The following is a 22174-nucleotide window of genomic DNA, read 5'->3' on the forward strand; positions in this document are numbered from 1 at the left end:
TCTCTAGAATATTCATTCAGTTTACAGAATAAAGTATTTCATCATTGTAGCTTTGATCAATTAAGACTAATCATGATTTGTTTTTTTACGATTCGGATGCATGGGTAGCAATCAAAGAACATGATTATCGAATGGATTATTTGATGCATTCACGGATCTAAAAGCACTATACATATGTCTATATGTATACAAATTATTTCTATATCAAATGAATCATGTTGATGATAGTAATGGTAGGAAAGCTGTATTGCTTTGAAATCTTTTTCGATATATTTACGTCATAATGACAATGACACACAGAATCTTGAGTAAAACTGAAAAATGAATAGAGAACTAATCTTACGTATCTTGATATCAGTTGAAATATTCATCTACATACTGTTGCAAATTGTGTTATGAATGAAAAGGTGAACATAACAAAGAGTGATCGATCTTATGACTCCGATAGATTTTCTGTCTTCTTGGGGTTTATCAAGCTGAATAGTATGACACCTCTTTAGTGAATTACATGTGTAGACAAAATTAATGCCCTTCCTAAATTGTGTTTCATACATGGTCAGTTTAAGACGTCCTTTTTGTGATGCAAATTGTATGAAAAAAAATATTTTGAAGTATAAACTGCGACAAACATCTTTTAAATCTGACCGCATGTTAAACAAGTGAAGCCTGGAGACATATTCTGTCAAAATGACTACATATTCTGAGAACAGTTGATAGACCACCATTCCTAAAACCACAAAATACATTGATGAAAATACTATCAAAATAATATAATGTTGAGTACAACAATATTTTATAGTTTGAAATAAAAACAAAATATAAGTAAATATAACCTTTTTCAACATGGGGATATTTTAAGGCCATTTTCATATACATTATTGCATTTTTACTTTCTATTTATTTAAAACTTGTTTTGAATTAGCGCGAAATTAGAACTCAAATTGATGATAACAAGGAAATGCAGTTTTGAATTAAGACAATTGAGATTTATTGATTTGATAACCAGGTGATAATGGAATATCACTACATGTATATAGGAAGCTGACGTTTGAGAACTTGAATTTACTACATTTGTCAAAAAGTTGATGTGTTCGCACACCAATGTTAACATCTCCCTTCTGTAAAGAAAAAAGGATCTAAATATAAAACAAATTTGGGGAATTCGGTGGTATTCTTATCTTGATTTGACTGGATAATTTGTAATAAACATATGATTTGAAATGTTTGTTAGAAAATAAAGAAACTGTTGTTGATGGATTTAATTTCCGTTTTTAAAGCCACATTCATTGTCATCACCATTTTCGTGCACTCTGAGTTTACAGAATGATATATTCCAGAATTGTAGCGTTGATCAACTAAGCTTAATCGGGAAATATTTATAAATTCAGGCACCTGAATTCAAATGAAATAACAACGTTACCAAATGGAATATTTGATGCACTGACGAGTCTGGAGACATTGTAAGTATATCTATAAAAATATCAGTTGAAATTGATTTGACAAGGATTTTACGCCTATACCCACCGTTGTCTTTCAATACAAAGATGTAAGTTTTCGTATATTCTTGTATTTGACTCAACAATAATACATTCTTTGAAAAGTTTACGTACAGTTCAATATAATGTTGTCTGCCTCAACGATATACCAATAATGAACGATCTGAATGCAATCCCTGGTCTCATTAATGTTAATAGTAATACATGTTGTACTTACATAAATTATGGGACCATTGCTTCGGGTCGATTTAGTTCCGATAAAGTGAAAGACTTTTTGTGGGCGTTTGTTAATCACTTACATCCCAAACAACCGAGCTCGTAAAGTGTGATGCCATAAATGAATACCTGTAAATTTTGGATATCACTACAGTGCTAATTATTAGTGTGTATTTTTTCACAAGTATTGTGCATTAAGAATTAATATCATGTATTATTAGTCACAATCTAATAATATCCGGAGAAGACACATCAATATTCATATTTCATGAAAAGGGTCAAGCATTCTAAATATTATAGAATATGATTCGAAGCAAGCATTATCCCTCTTTTTCCATGTACACATGTCAACGTATATGTACCTATAGTACTGCACGCAATGTATACAGGGAAAATTTGTGTGAACTGATGTGGAATATGTGATCATTTCATATGAAATATACATTCAATTCTGTTACAAAGATGTACTATGCCTTATTTATACTGAACATTTCCGGATTCTGGAATATTTTATTATCTTTCCATTGATTAAACGACTCATTATCACACTTTTATTTTACACACATTTGGTATTAATTCCACATTTGGTAATCAAAAGATGAAAATCTTCAAAATCAAGTTTTCAGTTTTAGACACATTTAACATCCCATTCAATGGGATATAATACCATGAGTTACCGTACCTATACTGGACTCCCAACTTTCACAAAAACCTTTACAAACAAATATACACTACTTGGTAGGGCAAGTACAAGCCCCTATTTATGCTTCTTATGAAACCATTAACAACTGTAAAATAAAAAAAATCAAACATACTGTGCCACAACATATATCATAAATAGTGTATATCAAATATGTATTTAAACATATTTTAAGATTTCTTTTAGATTTGAAATCGCAAAAGCTTTTCTGAAACCCACAACATCAAACCGTATGACTTTTCAACACTTTACACAACCACTCATCACGATAAATTAAAGACTAGACTTTCAGACATTATGGATAGTTCCTTCTTCAGAAAAAAACGAAATATTCGTATCTAGAGATGAGTAATGCAACATATACTTTGTTAGCCATCACTCTTATACCACGCACGAATACCCTAAAGTTGAAATAAAAAACAAACATGTTGGAGTTCATTGTCGATGATATTTCCCTAGCCTCTGATGATCAGGTTTTCCAACAGTCTGTTGAAATTCCCATGGGTACGGATTGTATTCCGGTTTTAGATGACCTGTTTTCATATGACGTCTTATTGATTGAAAATACTCATTTTATATCGATTCGATATATCACTGTAAATTTAAAAAAAAAAAAGATATCACAGATTCCGCATCTGCTTCGCATTTGGATACTTTATTGAAAAAAAGTCATTAACAGTAAACTAACAATTCAAATTTATGTCATGTGGGATTAGTATAGCTTCGCCATCGTTAGTTTCCGATATTTATGTAGCAATGGTGCATTTATCGTATAATGTTGAGTAAACAATCCTTTTATAGTTGAGATAAGATAGCTAATTATAAGTCAGCCATTCATCTTTGGGCATTGGGTCATAATGTCCAGCAAATTTGCCTAAAAAGCATTGCAATTCGTACAATTGTTTGATTTAGAATCGTAGTGTGAAAACCTAATTTGAGTCATTAATAAATGCCAAACCAAATTCCCAATCAGCAGAAAAAGTTGCGATGTATTCAATCATTTGGGATGCATAGATAACATGACAATATGATAATATAATATTGCTGCATAGATGCGGGAAGGCGATGAGGAAAAACCTGAATATATCCCACTTACTATCACGTTAATGTATCCGTTGACCATGAACACCTGTGTTCTGGGGAGAAATTCAACTATACAATTAATTTGAAAAAAAAAAATCCAGTTATCTTTAATTAACATATGAAAAAACAACCTATTATCGTTAGAAAATAGATAAACCATCGTTGGTGTATCTACGTCTTGTGTTTAACCATAGTTAGTGCAAATACTATTCTCTAGAATATTGAATCAGTTTACATAGTGATGTATTTCGTGATTGTAGTGTTGATCAATTAAGGTTAATAAGGATTGTTTTTATTATTCGGATGCGTGAGTAACAATCAAAGAACAACGTTACCGAATTCTTTGATGCATTTAGAAACTTAGAAGCACCATACATATAGCTATGTGGATACAATTTTTTCTATAACAAATGATGTTATTGATAGTAAGTGTAGGAAAGGTTTTTTGTATTGTAAACATTTTTGACAAATTTACGTCATCATGATAATGGCATAAAAATCTATTTCAGATTAGCATACACTGGTAGATGACTAATTTGAAATACAGTCATTAAATACATCATGAATCATAATAGTGCATGGACTATTTTAAGAGTCATTCATGGCATATTTGACATCACAATAAGTCATGCTTTGTGATACCGTAAATACCAGAAAGATGAAATTGCGAAGATTGCGAACAGTGATCAATAAACAATTGGAAATAATGAACAATAATAAATCTCATGAAAGGTGAAGATAACGAATAGTGATAAATCTGATAACTCCTATAATATATACATAATACAGAGCTTAGCAAACACGTGACCCTAGATATACAAACGGTGAGGTCATGTGTCTAGGAGGAGTAAACACTCCCTGTCGAACGATCAAACCCACCGTGAGCCTTATATCTTGATCAGGTAAAATAATGCATCCGTAGTCAAACTTAGTGTCCAAAAACGCTATAACGATCGCTATGAAACACGATAGGCAACACTTAACTCAATGTCATGTTATATTGGCAAACCAAATCGCTACAATGACCATATGATTTGTGAAATGTTGACTTTAAACGAGATTGTTGGAACTCCAGCACCATCACCTTGTTTGTCAGTAGCCTGCTTCGATTTTAAAATGACCATAAGTCAGGACAAGCTCTTGTGTATCGAATCACTAGAGATATATGTACACTATATGCAGGTGACATTGGAATAATGGTACATTAATCTGGGAAATTGATAATGGAAAACTTGAGGCAATCCCGTTTGTCATAAACTTGAGTTGTTAGTTCGCAGTTTATAACTACTTTCAATAAATATAGATAAATATGAAGCAGAAGTGGATGACTGTGTTGTCTTTTGATTTGAGTTCAGTTGGATATATCCAGTCAACATATGAATGAAAATCATTTTTGATAAATAATAGGTTGTCGATACATCTAAATGTCGAATTGAAGGTCACAGCAAGAGGTTCTTTCTTCTTGTGCAGAAAATGTTTAATAAATCTTGCTTTAAACATCTCATGCAAATATAAACTTAAGAGAAGGGTAAAGACGGACCTTTGGAAATACCAGAAATGGGATTCAACGTTTTGAATATTGACACTGGAAATAAAAAAAATAGATAAAAGGAGACTCATTTATATATAGCAACACAAACAACATCCACTTCTTGGTGAGTTTAAGTAAAATTGAAAAATGGATAAAGAACCAATCTTACGTATTTTGATATTTGTCTGAAATATTTATCTACACAATGGTGTAAATTATATTATTAATAAGGTGAAAATAACAAACAGTGATTAATCTTATGACTCCTATATTTCTCCCATCATATTAGACTTTATCAATACAGAATAGTATAACACCCCTTCGGTGAATTACATGTGTAGACTTGAATTTGATACATAATCAGTTTATGACGTTCTTTTTTGCGATTACATTGTATGAACGGTTTGAATTGATTTATAAACTACAAAATGCATTTTTGAACTCTGAGCTCGTGCTGATCAAGTAAAACCTGGAGACATATCTTTTTCTTGAAATGACTACACATTCTTAAAAGCGTGGATAGACCATTCCTTAAGGCAGAAAATTATTTGTTGAAAATATTATCAAAATAGTATAATGTTGTGTACATCAATCCTTTCACAGTTTGAGATAGAATAAAGGAAATATAAACCATTTCAACATGGAGACGCATTTTAAGCACATTTTCAAACAAATCACTGTAAACTTTATATACTTTTCATCTAAATGTTTAGTTTGAAAACTTTTTTCAATCAGTGCTAATTTAGAAAACAAATTGATAATGAGCAGAAAATGCAGAATTGAATTGGATCAATTGATATATTAACCAGGTGATAATGTACTATCGCAACATAGATATAGGAAGCTGATGATGGAGAATATGACATCAAATTTGTCATCAATTTTGATGTGTTCGCATACCATCAACAGTGTTGTTCTGTAAAGAAAAAAAAGATCCAAATATCAAACAAATGTTGGAAAGGATGTGATGTTCTTATTTGAATTGACTGGATAATTTCTAATCAAAATAATGATGAGTGAAAAATGTTGGTAGAAAATAGGTAAACTATTGTTGATGGATTTAATTCTCGTGTTTAAAGCCATAATTATTGTGAATACCATTCTCTTGCATTTTGAGTTTACAGAATGATGTATTCCAGCATTGTAGCGTTGATCAACTATTGTTGTATATTGATTTGTAGTGCTAATGTACATTCGCCTCGCCCGATACGGTTTTCTTTTCACACCATGTATTTTCCGTATCAGGTCACTAACTAACTGTGAAACGAATTGATCACGTCGAAGACCTCTAACTGTATGTGTGGAGGGTTTATATCATACAACTTAGTCAAATGTATTTCCTTTTGCCACAGTTGCAAGTCGAATCCGACGATAAATATAACTACTCGTCCAACACAGATTTTACTCGAATGATACGGTTTTTTTCACGACGTCATGTGACCAAGATCTGACAAATTAGATTTCAACAATTTTGTCTGAGGCGTGATAAAGGTAAATACACTACACACGCATATTTCAATTTTAGAGCTTTGAAATGCATGTAAATGTTAACATTATCATGATTTATTTACTAATGCAAATGGTTAAATATAATGATATAACTCTCTACGCATCAATAAAGTAAGCAAATTGGTTACTTATGTGAAGATAAAATATATGTGATTCAGTTATCCGGACGCTTCATTTATCCGGATGATTTTGCCGGGAACCACTTTGGTTTAACGAAGCTCCACTGTATATGTATGTTGGTGTTGGAACTTTATACAGTTTAAGCAAAGAAAAAAAAAGCTATTAAATTTAGATACCTGCTAGTTGCATTGGCAGCCATCTCCTACTGATATTTGTAGATGTGTCATCAATGAACAAATTCACAGGAATTAACAGTTTTGGAATGTGTTGGTTCTGATACGAATTCAGAACCTCAGACTTCTCCTAAAATAAAAACTATTAGGGTAACTTAGTTGCTTTCATTAAACACAGTCTTTTTCTATACATTGTGTGTATAAAACACAGTAAGAATAACAAAAATAATTTTGATTAATAGTGAAAATCTCCTCAATAACAGGTCCATGGTCCACATCGCTCACCTGAGTCACTTTGGCTCATATTTAAGAATGTTTCCTATTCGTATGTAAAACTTTGATCCCCTATTGTCGCCTCATCTTAGGGGTCATGATTTTAACAAACTTGAATCTGCACTATGTCAGGAAAGTTCACGTAAGCTTTCAGCTCATGTGAGCTAAAAACTGCAAATGGACTTTGTCTAAAATTTATAATCATGACTTGTAACATATTTTACCTATGAAGCTTGCATTTATATCAAACAAACTGACCATTAGCCTATCTGTCATCTAAGTATTAATCATGTCAATTTTTCAGGCAATGACAACTTTCTTCACACCCAAACTGGAACACTGTTTTCAAATGAATATTTTACGGTTGATGAGGACTATAAAACCATGATCATATTCATGCATTTTGCCCTCAACAGAAGTTTATAGACTTAATGTCCAAATTTAGTTAAGAATCATATGTAAGGAAACTAATATGTAAATCATATGAGACATGTATGTGTACTTTAATTATGTAATATGCAGATGCTGGAAATGAAGTATTTATATTCATTCTACGACAGTTGCGATGACCTAGAGGTTAGAGCGTTCACCTGCATGCGGAAGATCAGGGCTCGAATCCGAGATACAATCAATCAATCAATCAATAGTTAAGCCAATACACATTTCAAATTACAAGGGTATGAATTGGACACTACATTGTACCTTTGATTGTCTTCATTCCTTTCCTGTTTCAATATTTCTAAATCAACCAGAATAAAATTTTCCTACAAAAGTAAAAATATGCAAAATAATAAAATATATGCTGTATAATGGTTATTTCAGCAGTTAGAAATTTAAAATCAAAGTTTTAGAATATTTTCAGTTTGAATTCAGCTAACCCTTTGCTAATATTTATTTGGATGAATATTTATTGCAATTTTGAGTTAGTTATGAAGTTCTGCAAACTTTAAACACTTGTAGATATTTACCTCTTATTTCACAAAAGTTTTGTTTAAAATATACCGAGTGATTGATTAACCTAATTTAAAAAATAAGGAAAGTTTAACAATATACCTCTTCATTCTCGTAAAATGATCTTATGCTTCCAATAATATGGACAGCTGTTGATTCCACAACATTACCCACATGGAAATGAGTATCACCAAATGATGCCCAAGGGGATCCGATTTCATGGAGGCGACTGTCGTCCTTTTGCTCACGTACATGACCAGTTTTCCGTGGATATCTTAATGAGAAGAATTTAGGGTTAAATTAAGTCGAACCTCCTTATCTTGAACTCAACCAGACCAAGATTAAACTTAGAAATATGCGAGGATTCAAGAAAACAAGGTAAAAAAAACATAACGGAAAAAGCCGCTGGGATTGCCAGTTCATGTTGACACGTCCCTGATATCAGTTAGTGTTTGAGATAACAAAGATCTGCATCAATTGTATATTACTGAAGTTTATAAAGTGGTGTGGCCTGTGACAGTAATATACCTCACAGTTATTCGTGAACTACTTTCACTACATTTGGTTATACTATGGTTTTACCTTTTCATTTTCATTATAAATAATATGTGTTCCTATTTATACATATCTGGCAATGTTCTTTGACATTGAAGGATTGCTCAAGTGGAGTTTGGCAATTTCAGTTGGTTTCAGATTGTATAAAGGTAAACCATTGTCATCTTCTCCCTGATATTACAATAAATCTGAATACAACTTCTTTGCAATGTAAATAAAATATCAGTATTTAAAAAAAATGAAATGTTAAGAAGGTTGGGAATATGGTTAGATTTCCTGACACCTTTCCTATGTAGGAAATATTGGTTAGATTAAAGGGTTTTCAATGTAAATAAAATATTAGCATTTAAAAAAAATGAAATGTTAAGAAGGTTGGGAATATGGTTAGATTTCCTGACACCTTTCCTATGTAGGAAATATTGGTTAGATTAAAGTTTTTTTTTTCAACATTAAAATACTGTGTAATATATCAGTTGAATTAAAGCAATAAATATATATTTCACAATGAAAAAAACCAAAAACAAAACAAATGTTTTATACTCATGAACATTTTTTATAACTGCAATCTGAAAAAAAATCTGAATCTGTCCTTAGCTACTCTTAAAATGAATTCCATATCCAACAACAAAACACTGATTGGATCACCATGAATACAAGTGTGATGAGTATGCATTTGAAGGGTAGATCCATGGGGGTGAGGGTGGGAGTGTCCAGACACCACCCACCCGCTTTAGCGGAACAAAAATTAATTTATTCAATTTCAACGTGACGTTTAGTGAAAATGATATGAAAGGTGGATACTTATATGCAATTACATTATTCAAATTTATCAACACTAGTATATCAGGATAAATGGGACGAAACACTGATACATGTGTATATATTTACGATATTTTATTTTCGTCAGATACAAGTATGATTTAAAAATTCTTAAAGAGTATATGTAACACAATCTTTTTTTACTGCAGAGCTTCTGGGGGCCTATACACCCCCAGCCCCCTCCACCTATTGCGAGTAACCTTTAAACCAGCTCTTTTTATCATTGAAAATCGGATGTGAATATGTCCATAACAATGACTAGAATGTGGGAAACAAGAAGTAAGTTTAATGTTAATATGTGCACAAGCAAAAGGCGTAAATCGGGTGGGGGTGGAGATTGTGAAACATACCTAAAAGATCAAGTGCTAGACCCCCCTCCTCCGACACAAATTTCTGGGTCCGCCTTTGCATTTTTACTCATACCAAATGAATGATGAACCTTACCTTAGCTATCAAGCTGTTTACATCCAAGTCCCCAAATTCCATGTTTCTGATATGATTTAATGATGGTGCATTGGGAACACCAACTTCTTTTAAAATGAACCACACATACTTCGCCACTTCCAAACTCATTTAAAGAAAACAAAATGGAATTGACAGGAATGACATTTTAAGATACTATCGTTGGTTATACATTATTATTACTGTTCAAAAACAAGTAGAGTTGGGGAATATCACTGATACAAATTTCAGTATCAATATAAGAAATACTGACTTGGTCATGTATCAAAGCACATTGCTGAAACAAATAATTAATTATTTAATTAATTCAAATGTCATACAAGCATACCTCCCACACACACACACACACACACACAATGCATTTTCAGAATTGATGATAAGGGAAATATTTGTGGTCAGTTGTTCTAAACAAGTATAATTCGATTCAATTTGTTTGTAATGAATGTGAAAATTCTTGTTTAGTTTTTGTTTTGTTTTTTTTGTTTTTTAATTTGGATTCTAATATAATTTTCACATTTTACTTACAATATGATGTGTTGTACTATGAAGCAATCCATATAAAAGAAGACCCAGCTTGTCTGGAAATGGATACCACTTGCTGTCATTTGTTTGGACCTTGTATGTTTGGCTCTCAGAGTCACTGCTGAAGCCTTCATTCTAAAAACAAAGTGTCAATATTTTCCTACCCTTTGTAAACATGAAACTAAACGGTCTAAAGTTTACACTCAGCAACATTTTGTAAATTAATAAAAATTTCTAAATAATGATACAGAATTTCAAAGTACAATACCAAGAGATCATAATCCTCTGTCTCCGAGACGGGTTCAGTCTCCCCATCGGTATCCGAATCGTCATCGTTAATTAACGTTGCGAAACTGTTATCTAAAATTTCTGCGTATTCTTGAAACGAACTAAACTTCGTCGTATTGTCGAGATTTTCCTCCTTGTCACAACAGGTGTTCATCAGGCTGTTGAAGCTGTCATTTAATAGGTGTGTTCTTGTAATATTGCGTCGATTTAAATGATTTATTTTGTCAAATGACACATCACAGACGTTTCAGCGAAAAGCCATCGCGCTAACTGTCAGTGTCAAAATCGATGTTCAGAAAACGCTTTGCATACTGTTTACATTACTTGGCATCGGTTCAAGCGCAAAGGTAGCCAAGCATATTTTAGCACGCTCTAGCAGACGATCAAAACATAAAGGTTCGGAAAGATGGAGAGATACTACTTGGCAGTAAGTATCGCTAAATTTGTTTATATTCAATACACTGACCCATATCTATGAATACAATGTTTAGATTTTAATGCAATACAAGTATCGTTGCGTGTTTACTCAATGTCTACGGGCAGTAACTCAAACAAAAATGAGGAGTGGATATAAGAACTGTCTGATATTTTGGTTTTATCATAAACAAACAGGAATCATAAATAAACAATTCATTAACTTTAAATTTACATTCAGTCATTAAGGTGCATATGATATTTATTCACAGGACTCTCAAGATGACCTATTCAAAATTTCACAAGTGGGGCCTCTCTCAAATCTCTCAAATGCTCCACAAGCTCGAGTAGTTCCTGAATCACCCCCTGCTCCTTCCACTGTTGACATCCCTCCACAGGATAAAATTATGGCAGTGTTGTCAGAAATTTGTAAGGATCTTAATTTCTTTCTTTTTTAATTATTGTAATGATTAACTTATTCATAAGTATCAATTTATTCAAAAGTAATATATCATTTTTCAGTACTTTTTTATTTCTAAATATTAATGTTTTCTGGGGGAAAAATAAATAAATAAGTGATTATACGATAATTGATGATTGTTTGTTTGATACATATTTCTCTTAGAATAAGAATTGAATTGAATGCACAGCTTGACCAAAATCAAAACCTTCATAAATAAGGAATATTTAATGTTCTTTTAAGTGAAAGAACAGAACAAGCTGACAGAGGAGGTTAACAAATTGAGAGGATAGATCCAAAGAATTAAGAACAAAGCAGCACTCTCAATGACCAAGGTGCCAGTAGAAGGGTCAACTATTGAGGTATGGTGAAAATACACCTTGCTATTGGTATATATCATTTGTAATAAAAGTCATATAAGATTAACAGTTAATATGATCTATTTTATATTCCAACAGAAAGTGAATTAAAACTTTTAATTTTAGTAAAAAATTCAAGAATCATTTATTTACAAAGCCAATAACATTGTACTTGTCTTATGCTGGTATAACTGCAGGCCAGTTATATATTTATAGTTCACCTGAACTGAAACATTAAGTGAACTTTTCTGATCACCCGTCCGTCCATCTGTCTAGCTTTCATGGCCCCTGGGGGTCGTATATGGGGTCACAATAGATCAAAGTTTCATATTGAAATATATTGGATTTTTTTTTTAAATCTTCTTTTCAAGATCCACTGAACCAGAAAACATGAAACTCAGATATGCAAGCTCTCTGAAGCAATGTAGTTTGTAAATTGTTCAAATCATGGTCCCTGGGGTTTTTTTTTTGGGCCACATTAGGGACTTGTGATTTTTTACATCAAAATATATAGGAAAAAACTGTATAAATCTTCTAATCAAGAACACTGACCCAGAACAGATGAAAGTCTTATGTGAAAAGTTTATGACATAGTTTAGCTTGTGAATTGATCAAATCATGGCCCCCTGAGGTAATACAGGGATAATGTTCAAAACTTCTCTCCTCAAGAGCTACAAAACCATGAAAACATCTTTATGTGAAAGCCTCCACAACTGGCGTAAATTCAATGAAGTTTGTTGAAATATTGAACCCCAACGACAGGGTGGGGGCCACAATAGATGATAAGAGTTTGACAATGGAATTTATTGGAAAGGGTTTTGAAAGCTAATTATCAAGAACAGCAAAGCCGTCATTTATCATATTTACATGGAAGTATTAATTGTCAGGAAGTGTAGATTCAATGGTGTTCAAATTATGGCCCCTGGGTTCTAAGGTGGTGCAACAAAATGCAACAGTTGAGCATTGTGGTTCATGGGCCTCTTATTTAAAGCCATCATATACCTGTTTTATTTTATATACACTGTAAATTAATTAATTAATTGTATTTCCACAGAAGGAGTATGTAAACTTCCTAAAAGCCAAATTCAGCGTATTTCCGTGGATCAGTTTCCAAGATCAAGAAATACAAGTTTGTTAGTTGATATAATTCTGATGAACAGTGAAAATTGTTAACTGGTTAAATACTTCAAAAGAGGTGTAAAGGTGTTTACCTTGCTAACAAAATTAAGAATGAGTACCTTAAATTGGGACATATTGTTTTTGTTTCCATAGTGAAAAGTACATTTCTTGCTGTAAGAGGCAACATTTCCAATTCCAATCATCAGTTCACCTGAGCCAAAGAGTTTTTCTGTTCGAAGGGTGTCTGGCATCCATATGTCTGTTTGTCCGTTCGTCTGTAAACTTTTCACATTTTTCACTTCTTTTATAGAACCACTAACCATTATTTAACCAAACTTGCCAACAAGCATCCTTGTGTGAAGTGGATTTCAGTTTCTTCAAATGAAGGACCACACCCTCTTGCAAGGGTTGATTTTTGTAGAATTAAAGAAAATTGAATTGCATTTTTCATAACATCTACTCAAAAACCACTGGACCAGAAAAGATCAAACTTCTGTGAAAGCTTCAATACATTAGTGTAGATTCAAGTTGTTTAAAGCATGATTCTTGGGGCTAAGGCAGGGTCACAATAGACAAATAAAGTTTTATATAGGAATATAACTGAAAAATCCTTAAAACTCTTCTTCTCAAGAGGTGCAAAGCCAAGATCATAAGTGGTCATACAACGTGTTCAAACATTTATTTCATACCTTTGATGTTTAAATTAATAAATTATTTAAATATTATTTCCATACTGAAACATTATTCGGATGTAAATGCATGTTGATAAATGATGCAATATATCATAATGCCCTTTATGGGATTTTGATCATGTGACCAACTCATATTTACATCCCAATAAAAGTTTTGAAATGATAACTTATTTGGCAAGAAAATACTTCTAAGAACTGATGCAACCAAACTGCATCAGCCAAATTTTACAAAGGTTAATGAAGCTATATCATATTGTTATGCCTGCACTGAGAGGCAAAGACATTGACAAAGTAACCCCATATGTTGTTTTTATTTCAAAAACAGGTACGAATTTTCTAACTGTATGATAACATTTTTTAGGGAATGCTGAAGGACTTTGCCAGTAAAGCAGGTTGGGCAGAAATAAGTCATGTCCTGAGGGTTTTGTCGATCTATGGCTCGACAAAATTTACTTATTACAGGAACCAGACAAGAGCAAAGGTAATTAAGAAACCATGTGTAGTAAAACGTGATGTCTTGATTTAATGTAAATATATTTCATTACAAATTAAGACATAAAACAATGTTAAACGTTTTCATGTAAATGAAACTTTTTTCAGTGAGGTGAACTATTAAATACACATAATTCATTGAAATAGTTCGATATCTGAATAATTGTACATTATGTTATTTGAAATATCTAGTTAAAAGTATACATATGCTTGAAGTCACTATTCCTTTTTGTAGTCAATGGGCAACAAGGAAATTGATGTGGAGGGACGTTCTTGAAAGTCCCTCCACAGCTACCTGTGGAAGTGTTTTTTGCCACCAGCAATTCCACTTGTGGACATAGAGAGGGAACTCTTGACCTTATTGCTTGTAATTAATTTCATGCAATATTGTTTGTTTTACCATTTTCAACCACATTAGTTATACAGTATTTTTCAAAATGCTCCATATATTAAGATAAATATTTCGTTTATACCACATTTGCCTTGCAATAATTTATAGATTCATAAAGTTGATATGTGAAAGAAATATTTAATTTTCTTTCTCTTGCCTGCATGGGAATCAAATTTTTGTCTCATGTAAAATCAGAAATTCAAGTAGACTTTAAAAATTCTAAACACTTTCATTTTAATTGCAATGAGACTACATTGTACTACAATCTGAAGTTTATTTATTTTAAAAAAATAAGAAATGAAATTGGCATGCATTTACCCGTTGTCACATGTCGCGGCCAAAAATGTCAAAATGTACCATCCTCTCCCATTCTGGAAAGAGCTATGAGCGAACTCCAGATTGTAGCTTGAGACAATAGCATTCCCTTAGAAGGAAATCATCTCACTTTAGCATTGATTCACTTAAAGGCATACATAATACCTGAAACAATACTTGTATATCTTTATTTCTAATTTCCATAGAGATTTTTCTGCGCATCACAGAAATTGTTCCGTAATGGAGGAACAAGTGGCTTTGCTTTCTGGACTGAGTTCCATAAGTTTGTGGACACTGTCAATAAGAATGGTAGATGGACAAGTGGGAGAAATTGGAGGAAAAGGATGAGAGAAAAATTGAGAAATATTTATCATAACTATTTAAATTAAGATTTTATAAAATCAGGTTATTGTTTGTTGTATAGTTGTGTATTTCTTCTTTAAAAGCATGTACAGTTATTGATTTACTTGTTACTTCTAAATATGATATGTTTTTATATGTGTATGAAAGAAACTGAAATTTATCACAACATATACGTATCGACAAGTGCTAATCTTGCTTTGTCTTCTTTTTGGTGAAAATTTCACTTTTTACAAATGTGAATCTTTCATTCCTATTTCAAAAAATTATGTAAATATGCACTGTCAAATCTTTTATTTTTGTTCATCGCTGAAGCCGGTCCATATCTATAATATTGAGGTATTTTAGAGAATGTTGAGTAATAATTTTTTTGTACTTTGCATTGGTATTTAACCAAGAAGTAGTTGTATAATTAATAGAAATACTTGATTCCCGGCATCTGCATATTACAAATTAATGTAAAATATACGTATATGTCTCATATGATTTACGTATGAGTTTCTTTACATATGGTTCTCATATAACATGTTAGCACAACATGCACACAACACCTTCATATGTGAATCATATGAAGTCCCTTTCATATGATATACATATGTGAATCATATGTAAATCATATGAAACACATCATATGATTCACATATGATGCCCTTTTTCATGATTCTCATATGAAGCTATTCATATGATCCACATATGAAAATCATACGTGGCAAGCATGCCTGTGTATGCGTCATTGGTAATAAATCTGACATTTTGATAAGTTATATTGTGTGATAACATAGCTTTGCTCAGGAGATCAAGATATTGCACTGTGAATAACAAACAAGTGAAAATAATAAACAGTGATGGATTTGATAAGTTCCATATCAAATACAAAATCAAGAGAAGGGTAAACACGGACCTCTGGTAATACCACAGGTTGGTTTTGAGTATCATTACTGGAACAAGAAGTCATGTAAAATAAAACAATTTATTAGTAGTATCGTAAATAATCATATTCTTGGTGAAATTGAGTAACATATTGATACCGCTTTGAAAATACACATTTCCCTATACAAAATAAACATTAACAACTATACATTAACTATTTATCTGCCGATGCAAAGGAATTATTAACAATTATAAATCAAATATTCATCTGCCAATACAAACTAATTATAAACAGCTTTAATTTAAATATTTATCTGCCAATGCACACGGATCATAAAGAACTAAAACTTAAATATTTATCTGTTACAACTACAAATGAAATGTATATCTGCTAATTTAAAAGCATTAAAACAACTACAAAGTAAAGGTTAATCTACCTATGCAAAAGAATTAAAAACAACTACAAATAAAATGTTCATCAAGTAGAGACTGGATACAGCATTCTATCAAAATAAATACTTATTCTTAGAATATTTGATATACCTCTTTCATACAAACACAAGATACATTGGTGGAAATACTATCAACATACTTTTAAGTTAAGTACCTAATTTCATTATTTGAGATAAAGTCGGTAAATTAAGCCTTTTTAACATGTGGACACATTTATAAGCACATTTGCATACAAAATTATGTGAAGATAACACCCTCTTCTAAATTTTCAGTTTTAAACTTGTTTTGAATCAGTCTGAAATTAGAAACCAAATTGATCATAGGCAGAACATGCAGTTTTGAATTGAATCATTTGGGAGACAGGTGATAATGAAATATCGCTACATAGATAAAGGAAGGTGACGAAGGAGAACCTGTAATTATCCCAGTTGTCATTAAGTTGATGTGTTCGCACACCCATGTTAACATCTCCAATCAGTAAAGAAAACGATCCTGATATAAAACAAGTGTGGGGAATTATGTGGTGTTTTTATTTTGTGTTGACTGGATAATTTGTAATCAACATTATTATCAATGGAAATTTCTATCAGAAAATAAATTAATTGTTGTTGATGGATCGTATTCTCATTTTTAAAACCATGCTCATTGTAAATGTCATTCTCTTGCATTTTGAATTTACAAAATGATATATTCCAGCATTATAGCATTGATGAACTAATCCTAATCAAGAAATATTTATAATTCAGATACCTGAGTTTCATTAAGTTAACAACGTTCCCGAATGGATTATTTAATTCACTGACACGTCTACAGACATATCTATAAAAGCGCCGATTATTTGTACAAGTGAATAATGTCAATGAGAGGAATTGTACGAAAAGTGTATGAATTTAAAAATGTCGCACTGTCAATGAAACACACTTTCTTTCAGATTCTCAAAAAAAAAAAAACCCACTGCATCAGTCACTTGTAATAAAATAATTAATCATCATCTCATGAATAATTAGAGTGCAGGTAATGTCGTATGTTCTATTTATAATGTATCTGGCATATCGATAAGGCATAGTGTGTGATAAGTTATCCGAAATAAAGAGGTTAAGATACCGAATGGTGATCAATGAACAAGTGAAGTTAAGAAACAGTGATGAATTTTATCAATTCCATATCAAATACAAAATCAAGAAAAGGGTTGGCATGGACCTCTGGTAAAATCACAGGTTGGTTTTGATATCACCATTGGAACAGGACACCACGTCAAATAAAACATAATCATCATCGTAGATACTCATCTTCTTGGTGAAATCAAGTAACATCTTGATGTCTTGTTAAACATATGTATCTGCCTATCAAAATAATTATAAACAACTCCAAATTGGATATTTCTCTACCTAAGCAAAGGAATTATAAACATCAACAAATCAAATGTTCACCTGCCTATAGAAAAGAATTATCAACAACTACAAATTAAATAAATAGTTATCTGTCAATGCAAAAGTTGTCATTAAGTTGATATGTTCGTATACAATTAACATATCCGCTCTGTAAATAAAACATATTGAAATATAAACAAATGTGAGAGCTGCTGTGATGTTCTTATTTCCAGTTGACTTGATAATTTCCAATCAAGATATTAAAATAGTGTGATGCATCTTTAATGAATTACATGTATAGACAAAATAAACGCGCTTCCTGAATTGTATTTTATGGCCCCTGGGTCGAACCCTCTGCTGGTGGACTGATAGTCCCCGAGGGTCTTTACAGTCCAGTAGCTAAATACTTTGTTACTAGCTTCAAAATACGGATGCATATTTAATTGCTGTTGTAAAGTTTAGAAATTCATTTCAAAATTAAGAAGTATCTCCCTCACGCATAGCTCTTATCCTTAGACGAATTTGACTTCACTTTTTTGGCACACTGTTTTCCCTATAATAGCTCTAAAACTTCATTGTTATTTCGTACATTTCGGTTGGGCATCAATGGAGATACATTATTTGTCGAAATGCACATCTGATGCATCAAAATTGGTGCCATATAAGTTTTACATTTGATACATAGTCAGATTATGACGTTCTTTTTTGTGATGAAATTGTATGTACAATTTCATTTGACATTTGAATTATAAACTGTAACAAAGATTTTTCAAATCTAACCACGTGTTGATCAAGCCTTGGAAACATGTGTTCTGTCAAAATGACCCATAGCACAAAATGCAACGATGAAAATGCTGTCAAAATAGTATAATATTGAGTACTACCATCCTTTCACAGTTCTAGATAAAATATTAGTAAATATAAACATTTCCAACACGGGGACATATTTTAAGGACATGTTCATATGAATTCTGTACATCCTTTTCATCCAATTGTTTAGTTTGGAAACTTGTTGTGAATCAGTGTGTACTTAGAAAACTAATTGATCATAAGCAGAAAATGTAGTTTTGCATTGAATCATTTGGGAGCTCTAGTTGAAAGACATAGATATGATAACCAGATGATAATGGATTATCGCTACATAGATAGAAGAAGATTAGGATATACAACTACAATTATCATACTTGTCATAAAGTTGATGCCTTCGTATACCTTTAACGTTTTAATATTTGATGCACTGACGAGTCTACAGGAATTGTAAGTATATAAAAATGCCGATCATTTGTACTAGTGAATAATTTAAATGAGAGGAATTGTACGAAAAGTGTATGAATATGAAAATATATCACCCTGTTGATGATATATATATATTTTTTTCTTCAGATCCTCATACAATACAACATCACTCACTTGTAATACAATCATTAATCAGCTCATGAATATTTATGCGCCATTACTAATATATCTGGTATTCGCTATCTCAAAAAGTCATACTTTGTGATCAGTTAGTAGGACACTATACCAAACTGTGATCAATGAACAAGTGAGTAATAAACAATGGTAGATATTATAGATTCCATATGAAACACAAAATCATGAGAAGGGTAAACAAGGACTCTGGTAACATCACAGGTTGGTTTTGATTATTATCACTGGAACAAGAAACCAAGTAAACAATGTGCAATAAAAGAATTAATAATTAGCATAGTAAAGAAGCATATCCATGGTGAAATGGACTAACTTCTTGATACCTTTTTAAATATATATATATATATATATATATATATATATATATATATATATATATATATATATATATATATGTCTATGCCAAAGAATTATACATTTGTAAACAACTACAATTTAAATGTTGATCAAGCAGAGCTTGGATGTGTGTAATTCTGTCAAAATATTTATTTCTCGAATATTTGATAGGCCCCCTGTCGCCAAAGCATTGGTGTAAAAACTATCGAAATAGTGTGAAGTTAAATACATTATTTTACAGTATGATATAAAGTTTATCAATATAAATTGATACTCCCTTTCCAATATCGAATGCCATGTTAAAGCAAGTTTGCATATAATGTAATGCAACCAGTACATCTCTTTGTATTTAGAATGATATTAGTGAAAAGTGTTTGGGTTAATGCAAAATTATAAACCAATGTGAGCATATGTATAACTTGTTCTTGCGTATCGAATCAGATGCATATCATACCCAGTTTATAATGGAACACTGCTACATAGATGTGGAAAGTTGAGAATGTAGAATTCATCCCATTTGACATCAAGTGGATCTCTTCGTTTATCATTAACTTCTGTGTTCTATAAATATATACATGCAAATACAAAACAAGTGTGGAAAATTCCGAGTTGTTCTTATCTCGAATTGACTGGCTATCTTCTAATCAACACACACATTTGTATCAATGTTAGAACATAGGAAAACCCGTCGTTGACATATTTAAATTTAGCGTTTAAAGCGATATTTAGCGCAAATGTCATGCATTTGCGTACTGAAAAAAAATACACGATATATGTATCATCATTGTAGCGTTTATCAACTGAGCTAAAGTTATCTTATGATTCAGATTGTTGAAGTCCAATAGCGTAGTAACATTTCCTAATGAAATATTTGATGTGTTCAAGAATATACAGGTATTCTAAGTATCTATACTTGTCAATTGTTTGTATGACAATTGGATCATGTCAATCAGAGTAATTGCATAAAGTGTATCAATTTGAATTTTTATCGATTTTTAACGTCACTTTTTCAATGAAACGAAGTCTGTTTCAGACCCCCCTACACTCATAATTTACTCTCTTGAAATGCAATACATACGCGGCTGAGTTAAGACTTTCCTCATAAATACCAGTACAGTAGAAATGTACTTCACTGCACTTGCACATTACATGACGCCACAATCAAAAATACGTCATGATAAAGGTCGTGACGTACACATCTACATTCCCTTTACGGTTCGAAATGTCAAAATACTGTTTCGTTATTTACAACTGCTGTCAAACAATAAACCACAATCGTGTAAAAGTTTCTCTCAAATGGGTTATTGTAATTCTCTTTGATGCTGCACTATTTTCATTTTCTTATTTATATAACATACATGCTAAAGTAATATCCATATTAGATTGTGATCCTGATATCGCCCCTAATCTGCACGTAAAAGAGTGACTTTCACAATGAACTCATTTGCATAAACAGGGTTTCTGTACATACAAATGTCATTATTGGAACGACACCCCGAGGTTTTTGAGTGAAAGATGTTTGATTTATTTGACATGTGAACTTTAGTGTAAAAGGAAAGTTAGGGGAGCAAGTTGTGGCTTCAACAGGAAACATGATTTTCAGGTTAGGTTCAACTTCGTAAATGCAAAAATCGCCACATCTTGCATATTCAATGCAAAAATTAGACATGTTATAAGTCACGATAACCTTGCTCTCATCACTTTTCAAGTTAGGAGATTAACATTTTTTGAAGTTATATTAACTTCAACTTGCATTAATATTTGGATATCGTTCCAATGGAACGATTTATACATACACGGTACGATTTGATCTTGATATTTGATCACGTGATATACAGCTGATGAAGAGACTGTCGGTATGGTGAAAAATTTATGGGAGGTCAATATGCACTTAACTATATATACATGATGTTTTTGTATAAAGTGATTGTGTGTACAATATTTGTCAAAAATTGATCTGTGATAATGGTTTTTTCCTCTGACATATTGCTATGCCCCTACTTAACACAACTGCATATGTATCGCATGAAGCACAATGGTGTAGGTGTTGTATGACATCACTATACGTGACGATTCTTGATAGCTCAGATTAGATAAAGAAGTGGAAATACCAAGCATTGATCAATAAAAAAATGAAGTAATGAACAGTAATCAATATCATAAGTCCTATAAACAATATTAAATTAAGAAACATCAATTGTGACCTCTGGGAATATCCGAGACAGGATCCAATGTTTTAAATATTAGTACCGAATCGTTCCGTTCGCAGAATTGTTGATAAACCACCTTTCCTTAAAGCACACAATACATTGATCAAAGTGCAACCAAAACAGTCTGATGGTGAGTACAACAATCTTTTCATATTTTGAGGTAAAGTATAAATTGGTAGCCACTTTTCAACATTGGGACATATCTGT

General features: G+C 31.9%; 1 protein-coding gene and 2 pseudogenes across 1 annotated transcript in view; 2 read left to right on the plus strand and 1 right to left on the minus strand.

The window, feature by feature from the left end:
* The first annotated feature begins 1406 nt into the window (after nucleotides 1-1406).
* Nucleotides 1407-22174, plus strand: part of LOC125666178 (slit homolog 2 protein-like) — a 90868-nt gene continuing 70100 nt past the window's right edge. Inside the window, exon 1 of the mRNA XM_056151370.1 lies at nucleotides 1407-1460. The gene's annotated coding sequence lies outside the window, so the exon portion shown is untranslated. The remainder of the gene's footprint in view (nucleotides 1461-22174) is intronic.
* LOC130050782 (uncharacterized) lies at nucleotides 7733-10445 on the minus strand (annotated as a pseudogene).
* On the plus strand, nucleotides 11800-15493 carry LOC130050780 (uncharacterized; annotated as a pseudogene).

This window comes from Ostrea edulis, chromosome 10 (assembly GCF_947568905.1).
Source record: "Ostrea edulis chromosome 10, xbOstEdul1.1, whole genome shotgun sequence".
NCBI lineage: Eukaryota > Metazoa > Mollusca > Bivalvia > Ostreida > Ostreidae > Ostrea > Ostrea edulis.